Here is a 6,277-nt window from a genome sequence, read left to right as displayed (position 1 = left end):
TGAGAAGTTTGTGCCCCCAATGACTAGACACTTATCACATGTCCTGTGGATAGGGGATATGCTGCCCTTTAACAACAGGATAAATAAAATTGAATAGCAAAAGAGAGTTGAAAGAAAGCAAGAAAGGAAAGGAGGGGGATATAATGGAAAAGAAGAAGAGGGAGAAAACACAGCGGATGGGTGTGATAGAGGAAAGCAAGGGAGGAGGAGGAAGAGGGCTGAGAATGATAGTGTAGAAGGGGTCTGGGCAGTAGGAACTATACAGGCAGTAAGGCTGCAACTTAGGGGACATTGGAAAGTGGATCTTTACACCAGGGCAACCATATTTATTGTCTCTCCTTGATAATAGAGGCCAGACTTCCCTATATTAAATACCAAAACTTCAGAGAAGCCTATTAAGGTAGCACCCCTCACCACCACTATTTAATGCCAGAATTGTGTATATAACATTAAGAAGGACAAAACAAACAAGATCAAAGACTGATCCAGAGACAGTAGTTATTTACTTGAGGCCCTTTAAGATGAGCAGATAAGCTCCTGATAATAGGGGACAATCCGTGATCGCCGTCCATTTACTGAACCTTCACAAGGATCGATTAAATGTACGACCGATCTGTACGAATGATCACTGGATCACTCACGTGTCCCGTAAACTTCATCACTGTCTGCTGCTCGTCACCATCATAGAGAAGGGGGATTATAACAGCAAACCGATGATTGTCCCATTATCAGATATGTCTATGGTCAGATGCACGGTCTGACTATATTAAAGGGGTTGTCCAGTTTAAACAAAGTAACAGAGCCGATGCCTGCACCAAAAATCAGCTGTTTTTACTGGACTTTTAAGGAGTTGGCATTCACTGTAGGGAAAATGAAGCAATACATGGCGCTCGCTGACATTAAATAGGCCATCTGTGTAATGCCCGAAAGAGCAAAGTCCTCCAGCAGGCGAGCCACTCATTACATAATATGACATACATAAGACCAAACTGTATCACCTGTGGAGCCTGAGGTTACAGGGTTAGGCTGCCTTTACACAGAGAAATCTATCTGACACATTTTTGAAGCCAAAGCCAGGAACAGACTATAAACAGAGAACAGGTCATACAGGAAAGACTGGGATTTCTCCTCTTTTCAAGTCCATTCCTGGCTTTGGCTTCCAAAATCTGGCCGATAAATCTCTCTGTGTAAATGCACCACAAGGTCATGTTCACATTCTGTAAAAACAGCGCTATTGTTTGACATGGGCGTGCCAAACAACGGCCGCTGTCTTACATGTTCACCTGACCGATACATCATTTTATCATAATTGGAATGTGGGCACGTTTGGGTGTGCTCGCAATCCAATTGACCATTGACCACAGTCAGGGCCGGCGTTAGGGGGGGGGGGGCAAAGAGGGCAGTTGCCCAGGGCGCCCATCCCCCAGGGGGCCCCCTGCAGCTGCTGTGATTCCTGGGTGTCAGATTCAGGAATACACGTCAGCAGCCTGCACCAGGGCAGAGGGAGCTCTGCTCTAAGCACAGGCTGTCAGAGTGGCTGCTGGAGCGACACCCCCCTCCCCCGCCTCCTCCCCTGAGGTCCCCTGCACTGAGGAGCTGCTGCTGCTGGAGCCCACACTCCCCCTCCCCCTTCCCTGAGGTTCCTTACACTGAGGGTCCTGTCCTGCTGCTAGAGCCGACACCTCCCCTCCCCCTCCTTCCTTCCCGAGGTCCCGTACACACCAGGGTTCCTGTCCTGCTGCAGCTGGTATAATCAGTGGCGGTCTTTGGCACCAAGCACCCCAAGCGATCGCTTGGGGCCCCCAACATCCAGGGGGGCCCCCACGCCCCGCTCTTGTGCTCAAGACAGCTGGACAGGGCCGCTGCCCCGCTCGCTGCTGCCATCTGAACTGTAACTATGAGCACTCGTAATGAGCGCTCATAGTTACATGCAGCAGCACTGACAGGGCGGGAGACATTGGCTCCCTTCCTGTCAGTCACTCTTGAGGAGACGCCCGGACCCAGGTGAGTATAAGTGTTTGTTTTATTGTGTTATATACTATATGGGAGGGGGAGCACACAGGGGTCTGTTTAACTGGGGGAGGGCACATCGGGGGTCTATATAAATGGGGGAGCACACAGGGGGGCTATATAACAGGGGGAGCACACAGGGGGGCTATAGACTACTGGGGCTTCACAGAGGGGTCTATATACTACTGGGGGCAGCACACAGGGGGTCTATATACTACTTGGGGCAGCAGAATGGGGTCTATATACAACTTGGAGAGCACACAGGAGGTCTATATCCAAGTGGGAGAGCACACAGGGGTGCTATATACTACTGGGGGAGCACACAGGGGTCTATATACTACTGGTGGGGCACACAGGGGGTCTATATACTACTGGGGGAACATACAGGGGGTCTATATACTACTTGTGAGGCACACAGGTGGTCTATATATAACTGGGGGAGCACACAGGGGTCTGTATACAACTGGGGCAGCACACAAGGGGTCTATATAATACTGGTGGGGCACACAGGGGGTCTATATATTACTGGAGGAGCACACAGGGGTCTACACTCACCGGCCACTTTATTAGGTACACCTGTCCAACTGCACGTTACCACTTAATTTCTAATCAGCCAATCACATGGCGGCAACTTAGTGCATTTAGGCATGTAGACATGGTCAAGACAATCTCCTGCAGTTCAAACCAAGCATCAGTATGGGGAAGAAAGGTGATTTGAGTGCCTTTGAACGTGGCATGGTTGTTGGTGCCAGAAGGGCTGGTCTGAGTATTTCAGAAACTGCTGATCTACTGGGATTTTCAGGCACAACCATCTCTAGGGTTTACAGAGAATGGTCCGAAAAAGAAAAAACATCCAGTGAGCGGCAGTTCTGTGGGCGGAAAAGCCTTGTTGATGCCAGAGGTCAGAGGAGAATGGGCAGACTGGTTCGAGCTGATTGAAAGGCAACAGTGACTCAAATAGCCAACCGTTACAACCAAGGTAGGCAGAAGAGCATCTCTGAACGCACAGTACGTCGAACTTTGAGGCAGATGGGCTACAGCAGCAGAAGACCACACCGGGTGCCACTCCTTTCAGCTAAGAACAGGAAACTGAGGCTACAATTTGCACAAGCTCATCGAAATTGGACAGTAGAAGATTGGAAAAACGTTGCCTGGTCTGATGAGTCTCGATTTCTGCTGCGACATTCGGATGGTAGGGTCAGAATTTGGCGTCAACAACATGAAAGCATGGATCCATCCTGCCTTGTATCAACGGTTCAGGCTGGTGGTGGTGGTGTCATGGTGTGGGGAATATTTTATTGGCACTCTTTTGGCCCCTTGGTACCAATTGAGCATCGTTGCAACGCCACAGCCTACCTGAGTATTGTTACTGACCATGTCCATCCCTTTATGACCACAATGTACCCAACATCTGATGGCTACTTTCAGCAGGAACGGGAGATTCGCATCATGGATGTGCAGCCGACAAATCTGCGGCAACTGTGTGATGCCATCATGTCAATATGGACCAAAATCTCGGAGGAATGCTTCCAGCACCTTGTTGAATCTATGCCACGAAGAATTGAGGCAGTTCTGAAGGCAAAAGGGGGTCCAACCTGTTACTAGCATGGTGTACCTAATAAAGTGGCCGCTGAGTGTATATATATATATATATATATATATATATATATATAGTATAAGGTGTATTGTATTATATTCATAATATATTGAGGTATTAAAGCGGTGCTGTCATTTGTCATATCTTGTGACATGTCATTCAGAGACCTATGGGGATCACCACTTATAAGAGGGTGATGTGCGCAGTGCAAGGTCTGATTTCTAGTCTGTGGAGTGAGTGAATCAGCCAGGGAGTGAAGTGCTCTACTGTGTGCTTCACCCACTTATTACTGACAATTTCAGCAGGTCTCTCAGTGACATGTCAGAGGTTTAGATAAGTGACAATACCGCTGTGCAGCGCAGCTCTTTTCTGCCCAATTTGACATTGGCTATGTAGAAAAACTGCTGCACGCCATGTGGCACAGCTGCCAAGCAAACCATCTAATGCAGGTACTAGAGAGGAGCAAAGCAGATTCATATTGCTATGTACGAAGTAGAACAAATCTCCTTTAGGGTACGTGCACATGTACCAACTCGCAGCGGAAATCTCGTTGCAAGTTTGGCAGCGAGATCTGCTACGAGTTAATATCCTGCCAGGTCCTGTGCACACATACTTGCAGCGGTCTGAAAGGGGTTATCCAGCGCTACAAAAACATGGCCACTTTCCCCCTACTGTTGTCTCCAGTTTGGGTGGGGTTTTGAAACTCAGTTCCATTGAAGTAAATGGAGCTTAATTGCAAACCGCACCTGAACTGGAGACAAGAGTAGGGGGAAAAGTGGCCATGTTTTTGTAGCGCTGGATAACCCCTTGAATCACTGCTGCGAGTATGTAATGCAGCCGCCCCCCTAACCCCTTCCTCCATTCCCACCCAGCTCCCACTCTCTGTATACATTACCTCTCTCCTGCACGGGGTCCCTGAGTACTGCTCTCCCGCCCGGCCAATCAGTGTGTTGCCCAGCCGCAGCCACTGATTGGCTGGGCGGGAGAGCAGGACGCCGGGACCCTGTGCAGGAGAGAGGTAATGTATATACACAGCGGAGGAAGGGGTTAAGGGGGCAGCTGCATTACATACTACCGCTGCGAGTATGTGTGCACAGGACCTGGCAGGATATTAACTCATAGCAGATCTTGCTGCCAAACTCGCAGCGAGATTTCCGCTGTGAGTCAGTACGTGTGCACGTACCCTTAGTGTGCATTTACATGTAGCGAGTTTGCAGTGGCTTTCATGCTGCAAGTTTCTCAGCAAATCCGCTGCAATACTCAGTATCATTATAGTCAATGGCCCGGGATTCTTACAACGGATATTCATTCTACTACGAGAATGTAGTGACGGCCATGTTTAACTAATTAGATGCCAGTAAAAATAATAACCAGCCCATGATTACCTGCTCATGCTTACCTGTCCATGCTCCTGTTTGAGGAGTCTCTGGGTCCCTGCTCACTGATAGCCGCTCAACCAATCACAGGCTGCAGCAGGACAGCACATTGAGTGGCTGAGTGCAGAGACCCAGAGACTCATGAAGGAGCGTGGCGAGGGTGCGCAGGCAGGTAAGCAGTTGCTCTTTATTATTTTTACTGGCAGTTAATTAGTTAAACATGGCGGTCACTACATTCCTGCAGCAGATATTCAGAATGCAGGGCCAGAACTAAGCTATGTAAATGAATGACGAAACACTGCATCCAATCTACAGCAAACATGGTACATTTAATTGGGGCCCCATTTTTAATTTTGCCCAGGGCCTCACTTAGCCTAAAACCGGCCCTGACCACAGTGTATAGCGGGGCCGGGAGCCGTACTTTACACTGTTAGCACAGACTACTGTCTACGACCGCTGTTCACCAAACTGACTGACTATTCTTATATCCAATACACAGTGAAAGTTAGAAGCACAGGCTGCCCCCATGCACTATACTGTAGATCCATCAACAGTATGTCTGGATACCTTGTTTGTCTATATAGTACCCAGCTCACTGCTGCCACCTGGCTGTCACAAAGCAGAATTGCAGTCTTCCAGATTTGTGCCACAGGCACCATAAGTACTAGAAGGTTGGTTAATGCTTAAATCACGCCAACATACTCCACTGCGCTGTACAGGTATGATTCAAGGGCTTATTCGGGGTTTTTAGTAAACTGGGTAATGCACTGGCATAAAATAGAAAAAAAGAACTACTACTCACCTATAAATCAACCATCTTTAAAGTTTTGTCACTGCTCCAGCGTTCCCAGCTATGAATCAGCAGGTGGATGGGGCCTAACTGGTATGGCGACACTGCGCACCAACGGTTGCCTGTACACAGAGAGATTTATCTGACAGATTTTTGAAGCCAAAGCCAGGAATGGATTTAAAAAGAGGAGAAATCTCAGTGTTTCCTTTATGACCTGTTCTCTGTTTATTAGTCTGTTCCTGGCTTTGGCTTTAAAAATCAGATAAATCTCTCTGTGTAAAGGCCCCCTAAGTCTTCAGATGGTCCAGGGTCTCAGTGGTAGTAACGTTATCAGTTCTAACAAATCTTAGCTAGGTTTTATAACAAAACTTTGCAGAGGATGCCAATGTCATGTCTAATTTCCCAGCGTGTCAGTTACATATAATTTAACCCCTTAGCGACCCATGACGTATCTGATACGTCATGGTGCCGCTCGGGGTGTTCAGAGCGGAGTCCCGCCGGGAC

The sequence above is a fragment of the Dendropsophus ebraccatus genome, chromosome 10, assembly GCF_027789765.1.
Source record: "Dendropsophus ebraccatus isolate aDenEbr1 chromosome 10, aDenEbr1.pat, whole genome shotgun sequence".
NCBI classification, from domain to species: domain Eukaryota; kingdom Metazoa; phylum Chordata; class Amphibia; order Anura; family Hylidae; genus Dendropsophus; species Dendropsophus ebraccatus.
The sequence above is the reverse complement of the archived record's forward strand: the minus strand, read 5'-3'. Positions refer to the sequence as shown.